Source organism: Heterodontus francisci, chromosome 1 (assembly GCF_036365525.1).
Source record: "Heterodontus francisci isolate sHetFra1 chromosome 1, sHetFra1.hap1, whole genome shotgun sequence".
NCBI lineage: Eukaryota > Metazoa > Chordata > Chondrichthyes > Heterodontiformes > Heterodontidae > Heterodontus > Heterodontus francisci.
The window spans coordinates 169,616,835-169,642,190 of record NC_090371.1 but is presented as its reverse complement, the minus strand read 5'-3'; the positions used below and the strand labels follow the sequence as shown (position 1 = coordinate 169,642,190).

The window sequence follows — 25,356 nt, the reverse complement described above, 5'->3', positions numbered from 1 at the left end:
TTAACAAAGAGGTTAATGTTATTGTACCTAAACTGAACTAATGAAAATAATAAACTTCATGCCAACTGCCACTCACATACACACTGTAGATTTACATACACACAAATAGGTTACAGAGTGGGGAAAGTGTCATGGTCCTGTAGTTTTTTTTTCGGGAATATGCCATTTGCCTTTAAGGTTTGCAGAGGATCAGTATTGCTTTAAGAACTGGCAAGCCTCAGGAGTTATAGAAAGATGCATTTTCGGTTGTTGTTAGAAACGGCCATTTGGAGACTCCGATTCAAAGGGTGCATTCTCGTTACCATAGATACAGTCACTTGGAGTGAATAGCAAGCGATACATTTGTTACAATTCAATTTTGAACTGGCTTTTAGTTGAAGACACTTTGTTCTAACAGAACACAGACACAGAGGACACAGACAGCTGTGGTGTTTCGCACCTGAATAAAGGGCTCTCAACCATTTAAACTGAAGGAATAGGATTTTAGTCTGTTTAATTATTATCTCTCAAAATTCTAAAAAAGTCAAGCCAAAACAGAGATCTCTGGTAATTTGAACTGAAGAAAAGGAAGTTAGACTCTGACAATCTTTTATTCCTCAAAAAACCTAAAGTCAGATTGATTCTATTGAAAGTGTAAGTCGTTAATTGTTGAAATTCGCTGGAGAAGGAAAGCATCACCTACTGCTCGAGTTAAACTACGGACTGTCTACTGTGGAAGAACCATTTTTCCGCATCGAACGGCTGTGAGGACTTCAAGCAACATTGGACTGTAAATTTGCAAGGACTCTTAAGTTTTTTTTATTTTAAATGTTGTTTATATCTTCATAGTGTTTAAGAATTTAGTTCTTCTATTTAAAGAGTTAATTTATTGATTTAAAGACGCCTGGTTTGATTAGCCTCATTCGGGGGTTAATAGATGGTACAACTTGGCTGGGTCTTTCTTTAAGTTAGAAAGTTTTAAATGATATGTTAGGCGATCTGTGGAGCGACAGGATTGAATTATCAGTGCATTTCTCCCACCACAATCAGAATCGTATATTTTGATTGGGGGCTTTGACTGGAGCAGTCGGTCATCACAGAAGGTAAATTGGTTGAGTTAGAGTCCATAGAAAAAAGGGGTACAGAGTCTGTGGGGTTTCGCCTGACTTCTAGCTGAATTTGGTGGTCCTGAGGCTTGTGGTTTGAAGAGGTAGATGACTGGTTTGGTGGGTCTCTTGGAAACAGCGCTATGGAGAATTTTCTCCAACGGGGTTTCTGATTGTAGCTGGAGTATGCAAAGGTAGTCAGTCAACAGGCAGAGTTTGAAGCTTGTAAGTTGAAATGGAGAGAGAGAGACCCCCACTTGGGTCTGCATGTGTCAGAGTCCAGTTGCTTCTCCTCTGCTGCAGAGAAACACAAGCTTAAAACCACAGAAGGGGAGGGGCTTGTCACATGACAGTCATTCAGTGATTCAAACATAGTAGTTAGCAGTATTTCTTCTTCTTGATAAAAATAACAAGTAGTTCCCTTAAACTTCCTGGGTCTTGGTTATTGCTGGGGCATGAGCAGCCATTTCGTCTTCACCTCACAAGCCTTGCAAGGTAGGATACAGTGTTGCAAATTAGGTGGCCATCCTAAGATGCCAGCAAATTCAACCTCTATCTGTCTTTTTTTAAATGTCTTTGAAAAAATATTTCAATTCAGATCTCCAGTCAGTGGATTAAAGAAAATTATCATTCAACAAAGCAAGTTGATGTGGCATCCGCCTGAGAGGATAGATGGGGTCCTAGTTTAACGTCTCCTACGAAAGACAGCACCTCCAACAGTGCAGCACACCTTCAGTACAGTACTGGGGTGTCAGCCTAGACTTTTGTGCTCAAGTCCTGGAATGAAACTTGAACCTACGCCCTTCTGATTCAGAGGAAGGAGTGCTATCAACTAAGCCATGGCTGACACAGTTGGAAACAAGGAGGAGAATTTTAAAATCAAGGCTTAGCTGGACCAGGAGTCAGTGTAGGTCAGCAAGCACGGGGGGGATAGGTAAATAAGATTTGGTGTGAGTTAAAGTATGGACAGCACAATTTTGAATGAGCTTAAGTTTATGGAGAGTGGAAGATTGGACACGGCCAGGAGTGTGTCAGAATAGTCAGGTTTAGAGGTAACAAAGGCATGGATGAGGGTTTCAGCAACAGATGAGCTGAGGGAGAGATGGATTTGAACGATGTTATGGAGGTGGAAGTAGGCAGCTTGTAGTGATGGTGCAGATGTGTTCAGAAGCTCATCTCAGGGTCTTGTATCACAGCAAGGTTGCAAAAGGTCTGAGTCAGCCTCAGACAGTTGTTAGGGAGAGGATGGAGTTGGTGGCTAGGAAATCGAGTTCGTGGCCAAGACTGAAGACAAAGGCTTTGATTTTCTCAACATTTAGCTGGATATCAGACAAGCAGTCTTGACAATTTAGAAACAGTGGAGGGGTTGAGAGAAGTGGTGGTGGGGTAGAGCTTTCCTCCTTTAAGACACTCCTTAAAACCTATCTCTTTGATCAAGCTTTTGATCATTTGCCTAATGCCTCCTCATGTTGCTCTGTGTCAAATGTTCTTTGATGACGCACCTGTGAAATGCTTTGGGGCCTTTTACAACATTATAGGTGCAATATAAATGCAAGTTGTTGTGACATTGATGAAAGCCATTTTGGTACTTTGACAGGGGCTGAAACCTGATTAAAGGAATTCAAACATGGAGTTCCAAGAAAGATAGAGACTGATTTGGGTGGAGGCAATATGTTCAAGAGTTTGTAGAAGAAAGGGAGGTTGGATAAGGGCAGTAGTTTGCAGGGCAGTAGTTTGCAAGACAAAGGGGCCAAAGGTAAGCTTTTTGAGGACGGGCTGATGCGGCAGATTTGAAGGAGAAGGGTAAGTACCTGAGCCGAGAGAACTGTTAACAATATCAGCTGATATGGGGCCCAAGAAGGGAATTTGAGTGGTCAGCAGTGTAAATAAGGTAAAGGGAGCAGGAGGTGGGTCTATGGAAAAGATGAGCTCAGAAAGGGCATGAGGGAAGGTAGGAGAGGAACTAGAGAAAGATGCGTATTCAGGGCTAGGGCAGGGCGTAACCTGAGAGGATCTTTGGTCAAGTGGGCTGGGGAAGGGAGGCACGTGGCAGAGGCTGCTGAATGGATGGTGACAAAGCAGTCTATGAGTTCCTCGCACTTATTGGTTAGGGTGGAAGAGGCAGGGGAGAGAGGGTTAAGAAGGTAGTTTGTAATAAAGAAAAGCCGGAGGTTATTTTTGGATTTCATGATGATCCTCGAATAGTGAGCCCTTTTGGCAGAGGAGAGCAGGACCCAATAGTGCTTTATGTGGCTCAGCCACAAAGGGAAACTGAAGGCTTATCTAAGAGGGAGTTGAAGGGTTTGGGCAGGAATTTGAGAGGACAAAGTACCTGAGAGGGGAAAAATGAAATAAGACATGAGGACAGGACAGAGGAAATGCGATGCGTCAGAGAGGGGGCAAGTTATCTGAACACTGTGTTCCTGAAGGCAGTAACACGCCTTAGGCTAGAGTCTTCTGATTTGGTCCATGGCCAGATACAGGAGGGTGTGACTGTGAGTGAGGTAGGTATGGGGATCGAGAAGATAGAAGTGGAGGAGCCTCAGCTTTTGCAATTGTTCAACAGGTTCGAGGTTCTTGCAGCTTGTATGGACGAGAGCGGGGGCTGCAGGATGGATGAGCGAACTAACCATGGCACCATGGTGCAGGGAGCCATTCAAGTTTGGGAGTACAATGGTGCATTCTCCATAGCAACACCTCTACCAATCAGAGTTCACTTGCTAACCAATCAGCACCCTCTTCTCATACAGTGGAAAGTTGTTGTTTTCCCTTACATTGGTATTCTAGCAGATTGTCCTGAGAGTGCAAGACGAAAAGCTTCGACAACATGTCTCTATTTTAAGCAATACTCAAGTTCTGAACTACCAAATAACTATCCCATGAATACTTGAAAATCAAGAGGTAAAAGGAAGGGAGGAACTTAAAATAATCGCAATTGCTAGGGAAAATGTACTGAGAAAACTATTAGAACTAAATGCTGACACGTCCCCTGGATCTAGGGTCTTAAAAACAGTGGCTGCAGAAATAGTAGATGCATTTGTTACAATCTGGTGAGGAGGGATCTAATGGTTCCCCTCTTTTCCCTCTCCATGTTTAATCGCAACAGATTTAATTTTTTGAAAAGCATATACTTGCCAACTGTTTACCCACTGTGATCATAAAAGAACCAGTCAGACAGGTTTTGTTGAGTTTCAACAAAGAAAAGGATTAGCTGTATTATACTTAAACAGGTCTAAGTAAAATAATAAAATACACTCCGACTTTCTCTCACACACACACACACACACACACACACACACAAACACGCTCTAGTTTCATACTCACACATAGATTACAGAATGGGGGGGGGGGGGGGGGTGGTGGAGGATAGATTGGGCAAATTAGAGTCCAGAGAAATAAAAGGGGTATACATTATGTGCAGGTTGGTAATTCGACTGGCTTCAGGCTGAATCCAGTTGTCGTGCAACTTTTTAAAAATTCATTCATGGGATGTGGGCATCGCTGGCCAGGCCAGCATTTATTGCCGTCCCTAATTGCCCTTGAGAAGGTGGTGGTGAGCTGCCTTCTTGAAGCGCTACAGTCCATGTTGGGTAGGTACACCCACAGTGCTGTTAGGAAGGGAGTTCCAGGACTTTGACCCAGCGATAGTGAAGGAACGGCAATATAGATCCAAGTCAGGATGGTGTGTGACTTGGAGGGGAACTTGCAGGTGGTGGTGTTCCCATGCATTTGTCCTGCTAGTTGGTAGAGGTCGCGGGTTTGGAAGGTGCTGTCTGAGGAGCCTTGGTGTATTGCTGCAGTGTATCTTTAGATGATACACACTGCTGTCACTGTGTGTCGGTGTTGGAGGGAGTGAATGTTTGTGGCTGGGGTGCCAATCAAGCAGGCTGCTTTGTTCTGGATGGTGTTGAGCTTCTTGAATGTTGTTGGAGCTGCACCCATCCAGGCATGTGGAGAGTATTCCATCACACTCCTGACTTGTGCCTTGTAGATGGTGGACAGGCTTCGGGGAGTCAGGAGGTGAGTTACTTGCCGCAGGATTCCTAGCCTCTGACCTGCTCTTGTAGCCACGGTATTTATTTCAGGTTCAGGTCAATGGTAGCCCCTAGGATGTTGATAGTGGGGGATTCAGCGATGGGAATGCCATTGAATGTCAAGGGAAGATGGTTAGATTCTCTCCTGTTGGAGATGGTCATTGCTTGGCACTTGTGTGGCGCGTATATTACTTGCCTCTTATCAGCCCAAGCCTGGATATTGTCCAAGTCTTGCTGCATTTCTACACGGACTGCTTCAGTATCTGAGGAGTTGCGAATGATGCTGAACATTGTGCAATCATCAGCGAACATCCCCACTTCTGACCTGATGATTGAAAGAAGGTCATTGATGAAGCAGCTGAAGATGGTTGAACTGAGGACACTACCCTGAGGAACTCCTGCAGTGATGTCCTTGAGCTCAGATGATTGACCTGCAACAACCATAACCATCTTCCTTTGTGCTAGGTATGACTCCAACTAGTGGAGAGTTTTCCCCCTGATTCCCATTGACCTCAGTTTTGCTAGGGCTCCTTGATGCCATACTCAGTCAAATGCTGCCTTGATGTCAAGGGCAGTCACTCTCACCTCACCTCTTGAGTTCAGCTCTTTTGTCCATGTTTGAACCAAAGCTGTAATGAGGTCAGGAGCTGAGTGGCCCTGGCGGAACCCAAACTGAGCGTCACTGAGCAGGTTATTGCTAAGCCAGTGCAGCTTGATGGCACTGTTGATGACACCTTCCTTCACTTTACTGATGATTGAGAGTAGGCTGATGGGGCGGTAATTGGCTGGGTTGGGCTTGTCCTGCTTTTTGTGTACCGAACAAACCTGGGCAATTTTCCACATTGCAGGGTAGATGTCAGTGTTGTAATTGTACTGGAACAGCTTGGCTAGGGACGCGGCAAGTTCTGGAGCACAGGTCTTCAGTACTATTGCCGGAATATTGTCAGGGCCCATAGCCTTTGCAGTATCCAATGCCTTCAGTCGTTTCTTGATATCACGCGGAATGAATCGAATTGGCTGAAGTCTGGCATCTGTGATGCTGGGGACTTCAGGAGGAGGCCGAGATGAATCATCAACTTCTGGCTGAAGATTGTTGCAAATGCTTCAGCCTTATCTTTCGCACTGATGTGCTGGGCTCCCCCATCATTGAGGATGTAGATATTTGTGGAGCCACCTCCTCCAGTTAGTTGTTTAATTGTCCACCATCACTTACGGCTGGATGTGGCAGGACTGCAGAGCTTAGATCTGATCCGTTGGTTATGGGATCGCCTAGCTCTGTCTATAGCATGCTGCGTACGCAGTTTGGCATGCAGATAGTCCTGTGTTGTAGCTTCACCAGTTTGACACCTCATTTTGAGGTATGCCTGGTGCTGCTCCTGGCACGCCCTGCACTCCTCATTGAACCAGGGTTGGTCTCTTGGCTTGATGGTAATGGTAGAGTGGGGGATATGCCGGGCCATAAAGTTACAGATTGTGGTTGAGTACAATTCTGCTGCAGCAGATGGTCCACAGCGCCTCATGGATGCCTAGTTTTGCATTGCTAGATCTGTTTGAAATCTATCCCATTTAGCACGGTGATAGTGTCACACAATACGATGGACGATATCCTCAATGTGAATGCGGGACCTCGTCTCCACAAGGACTGTGTGGTAGTCACTCCTACCAGGACTGTCATGGACAGATGCATCTGTGGCAGGCAGATTGGTGAGGACGAGGTCATGTATGTTTTTCCCTCTTGTTGGTTCCCTCACCACCTGCCGCAGATCCAGTCTAGCAGCTATGTCCTTTAGGACTCGGCCAGCCCGGTCAGTAGTGGTGCTACCGAGCCACTCTTGGTGATGGACATTGAAGTCCCCCACCCAGAGTACATTCTGCACCCTGGCCACCCTCAGTGCTTCCTCCAAGTGGTGTTCAACATGGAGGAGTATTGACTCATGTACTGAAGGCGTAGGTGGTAATCAGCAGGAGCTTTCTTTGTCCATGTTTGATCTGATGCCACGAGACTTCATGGGGTCCGGAGTCGATGTTGAGGACTCCCAGGGCAACTCCGTCCTGACTGTATGCCACTGTGCCATCACCTCTGCTGGGTCTGTCCTGCCGGTGGGACAGGACATACCCGGGGATGGTGATGGCAGTGTCTGGGACATTGTCTGTCAGGTATAATTCCATGAGTTTGACTATGTCAGGCTGTTGCTTGACTAGTCTTTTCAATCCAGGAGTAAACAGCTTTCTCCAGACTCTCAGTTCAAACTGTACAAATCAGAAACTCCTAGGTTGCCAAGAGGTTAGTCATGTGACTAACTGGTCTGACCATGTCTTGGCTCTATGTATTGTTTGTCAGGGAATGGTCTTTTGTCCTTTCCAAGCACCGTCTGTTAATATGCACATGTCTTTTTTCCAGCCAAGGCTGGCAGTCCTTGTAACAGGCCTTCTCTTCGTCCCAGCAACATTTTGAAATTTAATGCCCATGTGGCAAAATTAATAATGCCTCATCCTTGGCACACTACTTTCACTCTTTTCTGTAACAAGTCCGTCAGTGGGACGGCTATAGTGCTGATGTTTGGGTGGAACTTGCGGTTGCACCCATACATCCCCAACAATTGCATTATTTCCGATTTAGTCATGGGATGGGAAAATCCATCAACGCCTGTAACTCTGCTGTTCTGGGCAGCACCTGCCCTTGATCCACTACATGCCCTAAGTAGGTTCATGGGATGTGGGTGTCGCTGGCTAGGCCAACATTTATTGCCCATCCCTTATGCCCTTTAGAAGGTGGTGGTGAACTGCTTTCTTGAACTGCTGCAGTCCTTGGGGTGTAGGTATACCAATAGTGCTGTTCGGGAGGGAGTTCCAGGATTTTGACCCAGCAACAGTGAAGGAACGGCGATTCCAAGTCAGGATGGTGTGTGGCTTGGAGGGAAGCTTGCAGGTGGTAGTGTTCCCATGCATCTGCTGCCCTTGTCCTTCTAGGTGGTAGAGATCGCGGGTTTGGAAGGTGGTGTCAAAGGAGATTTGTTGAGTAGCTGCAGTGCATCTTGTATATAGTACACACTGCTGCCACTGTGCGTTGGTGGTGAAGGGAGTGAATGTTGAAGGTGGTGGATGGGGGTGCCAATCAAGTGGACTGCTTTGTTCTGGATGGTGTCAAGCTTCTTGAGTGTTGTTGGAGCTGCACCTTTCCAGCCAAGTAGCGGGTATTCCATCACACTCCTGACTTGTGCCTTATAGATGGTGGACATCCATTGGGGAGACAGGAGATGAGTTACTTGCTGCAGAATTCCCAGCTTCTGACCTGCTCTTGTAGCCACAGTATTTATGTGGCTAGTCCAGTTCAGTTTCTGGTCAATGGTAACCCCCAGGATGTTGATAGTGGGGGAGGCAGCGATCGTAATGCCATTGAACATCACGAGGAGATGGTTAGAATCTCTCTTGTTGGAGATGGTCATTGCCTGGCACTTATGTGGCAAAAATGTTACTTGCCACTTATCGACCCAAGCCTGGATGTTATCCAGTTCTTGCTGCATCTGGACACGGCTGCTTCAGTAATTGAAGAGCCGGGAATGGTACTGAACATTGTGCAATCATCAATCAACATCCCCACTTTTGATCTGTTGCTGGAGGGATGGTCATTGATGAAGCAACTGAAGATGGTTGGGCCTAGGACACTACCCTGAGGAACTCCTGCAGTGATGTCTTGGGACTTAAATGAGTAACCTCCAACAAACACAACCATCTTCCTTTGTGCTAGGTATGAATGCAAACAGTGGAGAGTTTTCCCCTGATTCCCATCGACTGCAGTTTTGCTAGGGCTCCTTGATGTCATACTCAGTCAAATGCTGCCTTGATGTCAAGGGCAATGAATCTCACCTTCAGCTCTTTTGTCCATGTTTGGAGTCCATGAGTGGCCCTGGCAGAACCCAAACTAAGCATCAGTAAACAGGTTATTTCTGAGTAGGTGCTGCTTAATAGCACTTATTTAAAATCATGAGGGGTCTGGACAGAGTAGATAGGGAGAAACTGTTTCCAATCGTGAAAAGATCAAGAACAAAAGGGCACAGATTTAAGGTAATTGGCAAAAGAAGCAATGGCAACATGAGGAAAAACTTTCACGCAGCGAGAGGTCAGGATGTGGAATGCTCTGCCAGAGAGTGCGATGGAGGCAGGTTCAATCGAGGCATTCATACGACCATACGAATTAGGAGCAGCAGTAGGCCATTCAGCCCATCGAGCCTGCTCCGCCATTTAATGAGATTATGGCTTATCTGTTTCACAGAGTTCCACACTCCCATCTTTCCCCAATAATTTTTGATTCCCTTGCCTAACAAGAATCTATCTACCTCCGCCTTAAGAATATTCAATGACCCTGCCTCCACCACCTTCTGAGGCAGAGGATTCCAAAGTCGCACAACCCTCTGAGAGAAAATCTTTCTCCTCGTCTCTGTCGTAAAAGGGCGACCCCTAATTTTCAAACAGTGCCCCTTAGTTCTGGACTCCCCCACAAGAGGAAACATCCCCTCCACATTCACCCTGTCAAGACCGTTCAGGATCTTAGATACTTCAGTCAAGTCTCCCTTCACTCTTCCAAACTCCAGTGAGAACAAGCCCAGTCTGTCCAACCTTTCCTCATAAGACAACCTGCTCATTCCACGTATCAAGCTAGTAAACAAAAACAAAAAGTGATGGAAATATGCAGCAGGTCTGGCAGCATCTGTGGAGAGAGAAGCAAAGTTACCGTTTCAGAAAGGTCACAGATCTGAAACGTTAACTTTGCTTCTCTCTCCACAGATGCTGCCAGACTTGCTGAGTATTTCCACCACTTTTTATTTTTGTTTCAGATTTCTAGCATCTGCAGTATTTTGCTTTTATCAATCTAGTAAACCTCCTCTGAACTGCCTCCAACGCATTCACATCCTTCCTTAAGTAAGGAGACAAAAACTGTACACAGTATTCGAGATTTGGTCTCACCAATGCCCTGTATAACTGAAGCATAACATCCTTACTTTATTTTCAATTCCTCTCGTAATAAAGGATAGCATTCCATTAGCCGCCTTTATTATTTGCTGTACCTGCATACTAATCTTTTGTGTCTCATGCACTAGAACACCTCCGCAGCTTGGAATTCTGCAGTCGTTCCCCATTGATGAAATACTCTTTTTTTAAATTCTTCATGCCAAAGTGAACAACTTCACATTTTCCCACATTATAGTCCATCTGCCAGATTTTTGCCCACTCACTCAACCTATCCATATCGGTCCGCAACCTCCTCATGTCCTCTTCACAACATACTTTCCTACCTATCTTTGTGTTATCTGCAAATTTAGCTACCATGCCATCGCTCCCCTCATCTAAGTCATTGATATAAATTGTAAAAAGTTGAGGCCCCAGCACAGACCCCTGCGGGACTCCACTCATCACATCCTGACAATCAAAATAGGACACATTTATGCATACTCTCTGTTTTCTGCCATCCAGCCAATCTTCTATTCATGCTAATATGTTACCCCTACACCTTGAGCTCCTACTTTGCGCAATAACCTTTTATGTGGCACCTTGTCAAATGCCTTTTGCAAATCCAAGAATAGTACGTCAATGGGCTCCCCTTTATCCACAGCGCATGTTACTCCTTCAAAGAACTCCAATAAATTGATTAAACATGATTTCCCTTTCACAAAACCATGCTGACTATTTCTGATTTCCTTGTGTTTTTCTAAGTGCCCAGCTATAGCCTCCTTCATTACCGATTCTAACACCTTCCCAATGACAGATATCAAGCTAACTGGCCTATAGTTACCTGTTTTTTGCCTCCCCCCGCGCCCCCCACTTCTTGAATAGAGAATATTTGTTACTTTCCAGCCTGATGGAACCTTTCCAAAATCTACCGAATTTTGAAAAATTAGCACCTACGCATCTACTACCTCATTAGCCACCTCTTTTAAGACCCTAGGATGAAGTCCATCAGGAACTGTGGACTTGTTAGCCCACAGCTCCATTAGATTGCTCAGTACTGCTTCCCTGGTGATTGTAATTACACCAAGTTCCTCTCTTCCTTCCACCTGCTGATTTACAGCTATTATTAGAATGTTTTTTGTATCCTCTATAGTGAAGACAGATGGAATAGGGAATTAGATAGTTACCTGAAAAGGAAGAATGTACAGGGTTATGGGGAGAAGGCGGGGATTGGCACTAAGGGAATTGCTCACTCGTAGAGCCGGTGCAGACATGATGGACCGAATGCCCTCCTTCTGTGCTGTAACAATTCAGTGACTTTGTGATATGAAAGGTGACTCCACGTCTACAGACGATGACACTAAGGGGCAGCATGTACCTGAGTAAGAGGAGCTGCCCAAAGTCTGTTTTTGCCTCTACTGAGCTCCAATCAACTACATGGGATGAATTTTCGTTTTGTGGGTGGAAAACAGGAGTCAGGTCTGTTTCTGGGTCCCGAACCCACCCCCAGGAGGAAACAGTTACTCTTTGGGATTTTGACTGGGGCGCCCCCTTAACTGCTATGGAGACAGGTTCCGTGTCCAATTAAAGGCAGCAGACCAGCTCTCAAAGCTAGTGGACCAATCAGAGGCCTTTCAGCTTGAGAGGAGCTGCAATAAAAGTAACTGAGAGGGTGCATCAACATGAAGCTGCCTTGTCACCAAACCTTTTAAAAATAAAAAAAAAATAGGCCACCACTGTAGTGGGGGGTAATCCCTCTACAGGACAGTCTTTGGCTGCATCCAAGCAGGCAGGGAGTGCCTGTAGGCCTGCCTGGAGCACTGGCACCCCAGCCTGCCACTGGGTGCCCACCTCCAGGCAGTTAAACTGCCTCCGTTGCATCAAGAAATTGGAGGCTTCCTTTAACTGAAAGGGAGAGTATAAATCCAGACCGGGGCTTGGGGCCCACACTTATCAGGGACTTCAGATGAGCCTAATTGGTTGCTTGCTTCTTGAGGATGGGCAGCCCTGCTGGGCCCCGAACCTGCCTCTCATAAAATGGCCAGCGTCAGGAACAGGATCGAAAAACCAGCAGACCAGCCAGCGCTGTTATTTTCAGGCCCCATCTGCCTCTGTTCCCGACCTTGGTGGGGCCTGAAAATTCTCCCCATGCCTCTGTTTTTCACTAAAAACAAAACTGAAATTGGCAATTTCAGCCTTTCAATAGAAACTCACTTAGCAAGCAAAAGCCAGAAATTAAAGAAGTTAATATAAAATAAATCAATATTAACCCATTTCTTACATTAACTTATTTTTTGTCTCCAAACAATTCAATTAAATAGAGTTTTATGATCCGGTGCCTCAACTTATAGCCAGCCCTATCCCTTGGCTCAGTGATAGTACTCTCACCTCTGAATCAGAGAGCGGAAAAGCAGTGGACCTGTAAGGAATCGCACCGGAGAGAGGGGGAGTATAAATCCAGACCGAGGCTCAGGGCCTGCATTTACCTGACAGAGCCAAGAGGCAGCAGACCTGTAAGGAATCGCACTGGAGAGAGGGAGAGTATAAATCCTGACTGAGGCTCGGGGCCTGCCTTTACCTGGGAGAGCAGAAAGGCAGCAGACCTGTAAGGAACCGCACCGGAGCAAAGGAGAGTATAAATCCAGACCAGCACTCGGGGCCCACGCTTACCTAGAAGAGCGGAGAGGCACCGGACCTGTAAGGAATCACACCGGACAGAGGGAGAGTATAAATCCAGACTGGGATTTGGGGCCCACACTTACCTGGGAGAGCGGAGAGGCAGTGGACCTGTGAGGAATCGCACCGGAGAGAGGGAGAGTATAAATCTAGACCAGGGCTTAGGGCTTGGGGCCCCCACTTACTTGGTAGGGCAGAGAGGCAGGCTAGCTGGAGGTCGGTGCGCACTGGGTTTGAAGAAAGAGTGGAATAAAACTAACAGTGATGTTACGCCCAGGTGAGAAAGGTGTCTAGGGGTCTCTTACTATCTTCACCTGGTCTTATTGTAACAGGGTTTAATTTTAAACACACTGTGTTTTGAGCTCCCGCTTTGTGAATCCTTGTTCACAACTTTCCAATTATAAGACAAAGAAATGAGCTCAAACAGGCTTTCTTTGGTTTAAAGAAGAAAGATGAAATTTATTAAACCTTAAACTTAAACTCTAATAGGGTTAACGCCTACGGATACACGATGCACCCACGCTAGCATGCACATGCGATACACACATGCAAATAGGGACAGAAAAGATAAGTAAAACAGTTTGAGGCAATATCTTGTTACTGTTTCTCGAGCTCGCTGTAGACCTTGATTGAAGATATGGTCTTGCGTTTCGTTGGGGCCCATTATTCTTTGCAAACCTTGTTCACGTAGGAGATTTCACTCTTTCTGAGTTTACGCGTCTTCACCTTCAATTCCGTGGGAAAGAGATGGAGGGAGGCAGGCAGACAGGAGAGGAGATGTTCTCAGTCCATGAGTGCACGGCATTCTGATTTCAGAATCTGCTTTTCCAGTTTAAAACTCCCCTAGTTGGCCAGCAGGTGGTCACATGACCATCTGATTTGACCAGGTCTCTTCTGTGTATTGGGGCAGGGACTGATTCCCTTTGTTTCCACATTGTCTGGTACTATGTAAATGTTTTTGCAGTCAGGGGCTTGCAATTTTTAAGTTTTAATATTCATGCGGCGAAATAATGTGTGCCTCAGTCTTGGCAGGTGGGGAGGTTTCCCTGACATTGACATTTAATGTAAGTAAAACATCAGTATCAAGGAAATTAATGGAACTAAAGAGTGAGGAATCCCCAGGACCTGACGGTTTCCATCCGAGGCTGTTAAAGGAAGTAGGGGAGTACATTGTAGATGCCCATAGATTCAGGAGTGGTCCCTCTGGATTGGAAAGTTGCACATGTCACCCCACTTTTTAAGAACGGTGAAAGGGGGAACCAAGGAAATTACAGACCAGTTAGCCTGACATCTGTGGTGGGCAAGTTGCTGGAGTCTATAATCAAGGATAGGGTGACTGAACACCTAGAAAAATTTCAGTTAATCAGGGACAGGCAGCATGGATTCATGACGGGAAGGTCATGCCTGACAAATCTCATTGAATCTTTTGAAGAGGTGACTAAGGTAGTGGACAGGGGAATGTCTATGGATGTTATTTATATGGACTTCCAGAAGGCATTTGATAAAGTCCCACATAAGAGACTGTTAACTAAGGTAGAAGCCCTTGGAGTTGAGGGCAAATTATTGACATGGTTAAGAAGTTGGTTGAGTGGTAGGCGACAGAGAGTGGGGATAATGGGTAAGTACTCCAATTGGCAGGATGTGACTAGTGGTGTCCCGCAGGGATCTTTGTTGGGACCTCAATTATTCACATTATTCATTAACAACTTGGATGATGGCATAGTAAGTCATATATCCAAATTTGCTAACGATACAAAGTTAGGCGGCATTGTAGACAGTTCACATGATAGCATAAAATTGCAAAGAGATATTGACAGACTAAGTGAGTGGGCAAAACTGTGGCAGATGGATTTCAATGTGGGCAAGTGTGAGATTATCCATTTTGGACCAAAAAAGGATAGAGCAGGGTACTTTCTAAATGGAAAGAGGTTAAGTACAGTGGATGTCCAAAGAGACTCGGTGGTTCAGGCGCATAGATCTTTAAAATGCCACGAGCAAGTGCAGAAAATAATCAAAAAGACTAATGGAACGCTAGCCTTCATATCTAGAGGATTGGAGTATAAAGACACAGAGGTTATGCTGCAGCTGTACAAAACCCTAGTTAGACCCCACTTGGAGCAGTTCTGGGCACCACACTTTCGGGAGGATATATTGGCCTTGGAGGGAGTGCAACGTAGGTTTACAAGAATGATACCTGGACTACAGGGGTTAAGTTACGAGGCGAGATTACACAAATTAGGCCTGTTTTCGCTAGAATTTAGAAGGTTAAGGGGTGATCTGATCGAAGTATTCAAAATATTAACAGGAAAAGACAGGCTAGATAAAGATAAACTATTTCCACTGGTTGGAGATTCTAAAACTAGGGGGCATAGTTTAAAAGTTAGGACCAGACCATTCAGGAGAGATGTTAAGAAGCACTTCTTCACGCAAAGGGTGGTAGAGGTTTGGAACTCTCTCCCACAAACAGCAGTTGAAGCTAAAACAGTTGTTAATTTTAAATCTGAGATAGATAGATTTTTGTTAAGCAAAGATATTAAGGGATATTGGCCAAAGGCAGGTATATGGAGTTAGGCTGCAGATCAGCCATGATCTCATTCAATGGTGGGACAGGCTCAAGGGGCTGAATGGCCTACTCCTGTTTCTATCTTCCTATGTTCCTATGACATCACAGGAAAGCCATAAGCTGATTGGTTGGTGAGTAACTGCTGTTAGAGAGTGTCTGTAAATAGCTGGAGAATTAGAAGAAAAAAGTAGTTATTTATTTTAACCCTCAATTATCTACCTTTATATGAGGTAAGGTTAGTATTACTAAGATATTAGTTAGTGTAATTTATTACTAATTATTAATTAGCAAGTGCTGCTTGGATAGAGTGTGAAGCTGTGAGTTTGGTGCGTGAAGGAGTTCAGTGACATGGGGAAGGAGGTGCTCTTTTGTCTCTTTCTTTTCTTTTTTTTGCCGTCTCAGCCTCCAGTATTTGGTTTTTACTTAGATACAGGGGAACAAGGTGATTGATGAGTAACTGGTAAGTTATTCTACTTATTACACTAACAATAAATAATTTGTAAAGTTAAGGTATGGCAGGGCAGCTCAGCCAAGTGGAATGGTATGAGGGAACTCGTGGACGCACCATGTGACCTTGACAAACACATCTGCATGAAGTGTCACCAGCTGCAGAAGCTTGAGCTCCAGTTTCGGAGCTCGAGCGATGGCTGGAGACACTCTGATACATCTGCGAAACAGAGAACTACATGGATAGCACATTTAGGGAGGTGGTCACACTGCAGGTTAAGATTTCTGAGGCATTGGGACCTGTTCTGGGATAGGTGGGACCAGTACAAGATGGACAGATTGCACCTTACAAGACCGAGACTGACATCCTCGCAGGTAGATTTACTGGTGCTGTTGAGGAGGGTTTAAACTAAATTGGCAGGAGATGGGAACCTAGAGAAAGCTCAGATCGGAGGGAACCAAAACTGGTAACAGGAAGTTGAAAAGTAGTAAGCGAACTTAGAAGGCAGATGTGACGAAGGCAAACATCAAATAGGATCGGAATGAGGAATAATGATAAGACAAAATTAAGGGCACTCTATCTGAATGCACACAGCATTCGCAACAAAATAGATAATTTGAAGGCACAAATAGAGGTAAATGGGTATGATTTAATTGCCATTACGGAGATGTGGTTACAGGGTGACTAGAACTGGGAACTGAATATTCAGGGATATTTGTCATTTAGGAAAGATAGGTGGATGGGAAAAGGAGATAGGGTAGCGCTGTTAATAAGGGACGAGATCAGTAAATTAGTGAGAGAGGATCTTAGATCGAAGGAGCAAGATGTAGAATCAGATTGGGTGGAGCTAAGAAACAGAAAGGGGTAGCAAACATTTTTGGGAGTTGTTTCTAGGCCACCAATCTGTAGTGGTAATGTTGGGGATGGTATAAATCAGGAAATTAGAGCTGCATGTAGCATGGGAAATACAGTAGTAATGGGCAAATTCACTTTACACATAGACTGGGTAAACCTAATTAGCACTAATGTTGTGGAGGGTGAACTCCTGGAGTGTTTACGAGATAGATTTCTGGAGCAGTATGTTGAAGAACCAACTAGGGATCGGGCTATTTCAGATTTAGTGTTATGGAATGAGAAAGGGCTAATTAATAACCTTGCTGTAAAGGAGCCTTTGGGAAATAGTGACCACAATATGATAGAATTTTACATTAAGTTTGAAAGAGATATAGTTCATTCTGAAACTAGGGTCTTAAATCTGAACAAAGGAAACTGTGAAGATATGAGGGGCAAGTCAGTTATGGTGGATTGGGAAAATACTTTAAAAGATTTGATGGTAGACAGGGGCAATGGCTAGTATTTAAAGAAGTATTACACGGTTTACAACAAATATGCATTCCTCTAAGACACAAACCCAACAGGAAAGGTGAATCAACTGTGGCTAACAATAGAAGTTAAATATTGCATTAGGTCAAAGGAAGCGACTTATAAGGTCACCAGAAAAAGTGGTAAGCCCAAAGATTGACAGCAATTTAGAGTCCAACAAAGGAGGACCAAGAAACTGATAAAGAAAGGGAAAAGAAAAGAGTAAAGGCGGACTGTAAAAGCTTCTTTAGGTATGTGAGAAGGAAAAGATTAGCAAGGAGGAGTGTGGGTCCATTGCAGGTGGAGACAGGAGAGTTTGTGGTGGGGAATGAGGAAATGGCGGAGAGACCAAACAATTACTTTGTGTTTGTCTTCACAGAGGAAGGCACAGAAAATCTCCCAGAAATACTAGGGAACCAAGGGACTTGTAAAAATGATGAACTGAAGGAAATTAGTATCAAGAAAGAGATAGTACTCAAAAAATTAATTAGATTGAAAGTTGATAAATCCCCTGAACCAGATGAGCTACATCTGAAGTACTGAAGGAGGTGGCTATAGAGATAGTGCAGTGTTTCAAAATTCTGTAGATTCTGGAAAGGTTCCTGCAGACTGGAAAGTAGCAAATGTAACTCTACTATTTAAGAAGGGAACGAGAGAGAAAATTGAGAACAACAGACCTGTTAGTTTGATGTCAGTAGCAGGAAAAATGTTAGAATCTATTATAAAGGATGAGATAACTGGACACTTGGAAAATAATGTCATGATTGGGCAGAGTCAACATGGATTTATGAAAGGGAAATCATGTTTGACAAACCTGTTGGAGTATCTTGAGGATATTATTTGTAGCATAGATAGAGAACCAGTGGATGTGGTGTATTTGGATTTTCAGAAGGCCCCACACAGGAGGTTAGTAAACAAAATTAGAGCACATGAGATAGGGGGTAATATACTGCCATGGATTGAGAATTGGTTAACAGACAGAAAGCAGAGAGTAAGAATAAATGGGTCATTCTCAGGAAGGCAGGCTGTTACTAGGGAGGTACCACAAGGATCATTGCTTGGGCCACAGCGGTTCACAATCTATATAAATGATTTGGGACCAAATGTAATATTTCCAAATTTGCTGATGACACAAAACTAGGTGGGAATGTAAGTTGTGAGGAGGATGCGAGGAGGCTTCAAGGGGATTTGGATTGGCTAAGTGAATGGGCAAAAACATGGCAGATGGACGTCATGTGAACATGTGTGAAGTGATCCACTTTGTTAGAAAAAACAGAAAGGCAGAGTATTTCTTAAATGGTGAGAGCTTGGGAAGTGTTGATGTCCAAAGGGACCTCGTCAGTAAAAGCTAGTATGCAGGTACAGCAAGCAATTAGGAAGTCAGTTGGTATGTTGGCCTTCATTGCAAGGGGATTTGAGTACAGGAGTAAAGATGTCTTGCTGCAGTTGTATACAGCCTCGGTAAGACCGCACCTGGAGTATTGTGTACAGTTTCGGTCTCCTTATCTAAGGAAGGATATACTGGCCATAGAGGGAGTGCAATGGAGGTTCACCAGACTAATCCCTGGGATGGCAGGATTGTCCTGTGAGGAGAGATTGAGGAGGCTGGGCTTGTATTTTCTAGAGTTTTGAAGAATGAGAGGTGATCTCATTGAAACTTTAAAAATTCTTACAAGCGTGACAGGGTAGATGTGGATAGGATGTTTCAAAGAAAATTACAGCACAGGAACAGGCCCTTCGGCCTTCCAAGCCTGCTTCGATCCAGATCCTCTATCTAAACATGTCGCCTATTTTCTAAGGGTCTGTATCTCTTTGCTTCCTGCCCATTCATGTATCTGTCTAGATACATCTTAAAAGATGCTATCGTGCCCGCGTCTACCACCTCCGCTGGCAACGCATTCCAGGCACCCACCACCCTCTGCGTAAAGAACTTTCCACGCATATCCCCCCTAAACTTTTCCCCTCTCACTTTGAACTCGTGACCCCTAGTAATTGAATCCCCCACTCTGGGAAAAAGCTTCTTGCTATCCACCCTGTCTATACCTCTCATGATTTTGTACACCTCAATCAGGTCCCCCCTCAACCTCCGTCTTTCTAATGAAAATAATCCTAATCCACTCAACCTCTCTTCATAGCTAGTGCCCTCCATACCAGGCAACATCCTGGTGAACCTCCTCTGCACCCTCTCCAAAGCATCCACATCCTTTTGGTAATGTGGCGACCAGAACTGCACGCAGTATTCCAAATGTGGCCGAACCAAAGTCTTATACAACTGTAACATGACCTGCCAACCCTTGTACTCAATACCCCTTCCGATGAAGGAAAGCATGCCGTATGCCTTCTTGACCACTCTATTGACCTGCGTTGCCACCTTCAGGGAACAATGGACCTGAACACCCAAATCTCTCTGTACATCAATTTTCCCCAGGACCTTTCCATTTACTGAATAGTTCACTCTTGAATTGGATCTTCCAAAATGCATCACCTCGCATTTGCCCTGATTGAACTCCATCTGCCATTTCTCTGCCCAACCCTCCAATCTATCTATATTCTGCTGTATTCTCTGACAGTCCCCTTCACTATCTGCTACTCCACCAATCTTAGTGTCGTCTGCAAACTTGCTAATCAGACCACCTATACTTTCCTCCAAATCATTTATGTATATCACAAACAACAGTGGTCCCAGCACGGATCCCTGTGGAACACCACTGGTCACACGTCTCCATTTTGAGAAACTCCCTTCCACTGCTACTCTCTGTCTCCTGTTGCCCAGCAAGTTCTTTATCCATCTAGCTAGTACACCCTGGACCCCATGCGACTTCACTTTCTCCATCAGCCTACCATGGGGAACCTTATCAAACGCCTTACTGAAGTCCATGTATATGACATCTACAGCCCTTCCCTCATCAATCAACTTTGTCACTTCCTCAAAAAATTCTATTAAGTTGGTAAGACATGACCTTCCCTGCACAAAACCATGTTGCCTATCACTGATAAGCCCATTTTCTTCCAAATGGGAATAGATCCTATCCCTCAGTATCTTCTCCAGCAGCTTCCCTACCACTGACGTCAGGCTCACCAGTCTATAATTACCTGGATCTGGCTGCTGAGTCTAGAACCAGGGTTCACAGTCTCAGAATAAGGGCAGGCCATTTAAGACTGAGATGAGGAGGAATTTCTTTACTCAGAGGGTGGTGACTCTGTGGAATTCTCAACCCCAGAGGGCTGTGGAAGCTCAATCATTGAGCATGTTCAAGACAGAAATCGATAGCTATCTGGATACTAATGACATCAAGGGATATGGGGATAGTGGGGAAAAATGGCATAGAGATAGATGATCAGCCATGATCTGTTTGAATGGCGGAGCACGCACGTGGGCCAAATAGCCTACTCCTGCTCCAATTTCCTATGTTACTGTGTTCCTGCGTTCATGATTTAAATGTCCCTGCAGGCCCTGAAACAAACAACTGCAGATTTAGAATTCAAGCACTGATTAGGTGCAATTTTCCTGGAACTGTGTGTGTAGCCTGCAGTCTACCCACTTCTACTGAAGATGTGGAGTGTGCTTGCTGGGAGAGAAACCAACATGAAAGGATGTCTTAGCGGTCTAGAGAGAGGGCGTCCGGGTTCTCCAATGTGGCACTGAAGGTCCTGGTGGGGGAAGTACAAAGAAGGAGGGATGTCCTGTGCTTGCAGTGGGAGAAAAGGCCACAGAGGCAGCTAATGTGGTGTACGTGGGAGGAGTTTGTCCAGGAAGTGACAGACAGGAACCCTAGCCCCAGGACATGGTACCAGTGCCACAAGAAATGTAATGATTTGACACATGTGGTCAAGGTAAGATCCCATTTCACAAACATATTGCTCAATAACCACACCACCACCAGCATCATAAGTTCAACACACTTCATCCATCATCTGAATATACACCTGCATGTGAGGCATCTCACACACACACAAACATGCATGTCAATACACTGGTTCACAATCATCACTCCTCTTCCAGGACAAGATGGCAGATAACAGTTGGCAACAGAACCTGATCGAGGACGGTCAACCATGTCTGCATGAGATCATTCCCTGTGGGGAGGCAATGCCGGCAGTGATCAGGAGGAAAATGGAAGACTCCATGGCCAGAGATAGAGTAGTGGGCATCTCACCTAGAGGTATGTGGCCACTCCAGCTTCCTTACAGATGCACACAATTCTTGATCCCTAATCCCCCAAAGCTATCCTCATTCCAAAATCCACAGTGGCCATCCATGTTGCACCCTCACCCTTCTAGATTTATCATTGCAGGCTCCCAGAATCTAGATCCACCTTGCCCCTAGGACCCTGGACCAAGATGAGCAACAGCCACCTTGTCACATTGCCATTGCCCCCCACCCCGACCCCTGAGGAAGACGAGAGAAAGAGAAAATGCTTTGCATCAATGGCTACCACTGTCACAAGGACAGCACAGAGACTGACACCACATGCAACTTAGAGGCTAAGTTAGAAGAGGGATCCTCACAGTGGGATGCACTGGGCACTAGTGGGCAGCAGCCACATCAGGTGGAAAGGTCACCACAGTTGCCATATTTTCAGGGAGGTGGGTGGAGAAAGGTTGCATACTAGTTCTACTGTAGAGGAGTTAGTTGACTCACATGGCCAAGCTTCAGAAGAAGACTGATGGTTGCAATATACCAAATGCTTGGTGCAATGGACAGCCTGCTTGAAAGGTTATGGGTTAGAGCCAAGGGGTGGAGCAATCCACCTCCACCTTGATTTGTGGCTTAACAAATGTTGCTGTATCTCTAAATCAAAAAATCAACTCATTCAAATAATTCTATTTCCTTTTGAGCCCCGGAGAACCTTTGCAGTCCAATATTCATAATTCTTTAAAACAGAAATCAAACGTTCCCATTTGATTCCAGGCATTACAATATTTTGTTTTTTTTCCCTCCATCTTAGATGACATTTTAATTTCTTAGAAGTAACTTGCTAAATTACACTGGATTTTCAACATCTCAAATTATTCCAAATTCAAATAACAGTGTTGCTGGGGCGACAAGTTTTATTAATGCTCCATTTAATATCTCCCCAAAAGAAACAAGGTGTTTTAAACTTCAAATTAGATTTCTGCCAGGCATCTTCAGACATTCAAGGCTGAAGCTTATCTCTTACAAAATTGTTCATTGCCTTTTCACAGTTGCAAAACCAACTTTTAAAATAAAAATAAAAACTTTAATTTAAAATATAATTCAATTTATATATCCCATTCCTGGGTGCACAATCTTAAATTGAAATGAACACACTCAACAATCACTTTCCCACTCATTCAATTCCAAACAACATGGAAAAATTGATTCCTGCAATGGGTTATCCTTTCAACATTAAAGCCAGACAACAAAGAGTTAACGACTGTCAGCTCCATAGCACACAGCTACACAGACAAATGGAAGCTTCCAAGATTCATGCAGACTCGAACAAAGACACAGTAACTTGTTTTTATTCACCTGAAATTTCACTAAAAACATAGCCTTTTATGTTGCTCTGTCATAAACTTAGTCATGGAGCCCTCCACCCCCAGTCAAAACCATGGCATTCTCCACCTTTTTCTCTCCCATTTTATTTTGTTCCTGCTTTGTTTATGTTGCCCTGCACGGTTCTCTGACCAGCGTGGCTTCGCTCCACTCTTTAGCTAGCTACTTAACGCCATCCTGCACGATCTTAGTTTCCTGACCAGCACAGCTTCGCGTGTAAACTGTAAGTGGTCTGACCAGTCTACATGACTTCAGCTTCACTATCCCGCCAGCACGGTTCTGCTGGCTTACCCGGCACTACCTGTCCTGAGTCCTCCTTTAGATTTTTTGGGTAATTAACCTGACCTTTATTCGGGTAGGCTTACTGCCCTAACTATGGGTGGTAAATAAATATACTCACCCGCTTGCAGCGCCGCTCCAATGGTCCAGTGTGGGTATCCTGCCAACTACGCCAAACTGTTGTGAGACAACTGAATCACCACACAAGGAGACTCAGGTACAGGTTTCGATTGTTTATTCAAGTGTACGCAGGGAGAGACCATCTCGGGCAGTCTGGGATAGCACTCTGATTTTACACTCAAAGATGCAAACTTATATACTGTTCTTGTCACGCAATATGGTCATATAATTGATGATTTTTCATGCACTCTTATGAATACACAGTTCTAGTCTTTTTTTTTATAGAGATACAGCACTGAAACAGGCCCTTCGGCCCACCGAGTCTGTGCCGAACATCAACCACCCATTTATACTAATCCTACACTAATCCCATATTCCTACCAAACATCCCCACCTGTCCCTATATTTCCCTACCACCTACCTATACTAGTGATAATTTATAATGGCCAATTTACCTATCAACCTGCAAGTCATTTGGCTTGTGGGAGGAAACCGGAGCACCCGGAGAAAACCCACGCAGACACATGGAGAACTTGCAAACTCCACACAGGCAGTACCCGGAATCGAACCCGGGTCCCTGGAGCTGTGAGGCTGCGGTGCTAACCACTGCGCCACTGTGCCGCCCTATCAGTGCTCGCAACAGATGTCTCCAGCCTTGGTCCTCGATCTCTTTGTTTCACATTAGTCAGACATTCCACAGTTTGCTGATTGTGCAGCCTGGGCCAATTCCGGCTTCAACATTCACTCCCTAACTTTGTCCTTTGCTCTTGCAGCTTCTTTGTCTTTTTCTCATCCTGACTTGAGTAATTACTACTAAGTTGCCTTTCTAACTCACATGTTATTTCTTCTTAACCCTTTCATACAGAACCTAGAACCCATCCTTTCCTGCATGGAGAGGTTGCCCAATTCCAGCCAGCGACCTGTGAAACCCGATATCGTGCAGCGTCTAATGAAAGAGATCACAGCTTCCAATGCAATTATTGCAGCTTGTATGGAACAGCAAAGTGCTGCAATGGAAGCTCAGGCTGCTGCCATGGTAGCTGTAGCTCCTTGGTTAAAAAGGGCTTGCAGAGTGTCTCCGATGGCCAGAGATCTGTCCACTACCATATCAATGAAGGGGCTGAACAGAAGTTTCAAGATAGCAGCGTGGGAATTATTGAGCAGGAACCTATTGGCCTCTTTCCAGAAGCCAGCATTGCTCCTTTTCCACCACTCCACCATTGCACTTGCAGTTTGCCCATCAGCCAGGTGGTCCAGACTGTTGAAGGCCATGCTAAGATAGTGTAGTCCAAACTTAACAAGCAACAGAACAGCAGAATGTTCTCACTGTAAATTTGCCAGAAATACAGCAGTAGGTCCCGGAATTAGGCCAAGATTCAGATATGCTGCAATAAAAACAGAAAATGCTGGAAATATTCAGCAGGTCAGGCAGCTTTTGTGGAAAGAGAAACAGACTTAACTTTGCAGATCGATGATGAAAGGTTCTGACAAAAGGTCATCGACTTGTTAACTCTGTTTCTCTCTCCACGGATGCTGCCTAACCTGCTGAAAATTCCAGCATTTTCTGTTTTTATTTCAGATTTCCAGCACCTGCAGTATTTTGCTTTTGTGTCAGATGTGCTGGATTAGTAGGATTATAGAACTTAACGATTAATAACATAGAACAGTAACTTGCATTTATATAGTATCTTTCATGTAGAAAAATATCCCAAGGTTTAATTATTCTGATGTTACTTTTAAAACGTTTGGAGTCAGTATTGAGCAACTAAGTGAGTGTAGTGACTGTCATAAAGCAGCACATTTGATTGTTGCAGAGTATAGCTGGTATCTTCAGCATACATATGGAAGGTGACTCCATATCAACACTAAGAGGCAGCATGTACATGAGGAAGAGGAGCAGCCCAAAGAAAGTCTGTTTTTGCCTCTGCTGTACTCTGATAACCTATATGTTTCATTTCTTCATTTGCTCATTGCTTCATTTCACTGGAATCAAACTGAAACAGACAGAAAGCAGCATATTCAATTGTTGCACTCTCAGCAAGAGAATAAATGATCTGTTATTACTGGGTGTAACTTAGAAACACCATTGAGTCATAGTCATTTACAGCACAGAAGGAGGTCATTCAGCCCATGCTGTCTGCATCAGCTCACCAAATGAGCAATTCACCTAATGCCATTCCCCGGCTCTTTCTTCCTTTTCAGATAACTATCTATTTCCCTTTTGAATGCCTCGTTTGAACCTGCCTCCACCACACTCTCAGGCAGTACATTATAGACCTTAACCACTCGCTGCATGAAAAAGTTGTTCCTCATGTCCCTTT

General features: G+C 44.6%; 1 protein-coding gene across 1 annotated transcript in view; it reads left to right on the top strand.

Annotated features, from left to right (window-relative positions):
- Positions 1 to 1,525: 1,525 nt before the first annotated feature.
- plac8.2 (placenta associated 8, tandem duplicate 2) overlaps positions 1,526 to 25,356 on the top strand; it is a 139,148-nt gene continuing 115,317 nt past the window's right edge. Inside the window, exon 1 of the mRNA XM_068014071.1 lies at positions 1,526 to 1,580. The gene's annotated coding sequence lies outside the window, so the exon portion shown is untranslated. The remainder of the gene's footprint in view (positions 1,581 to 25,356) is intronic.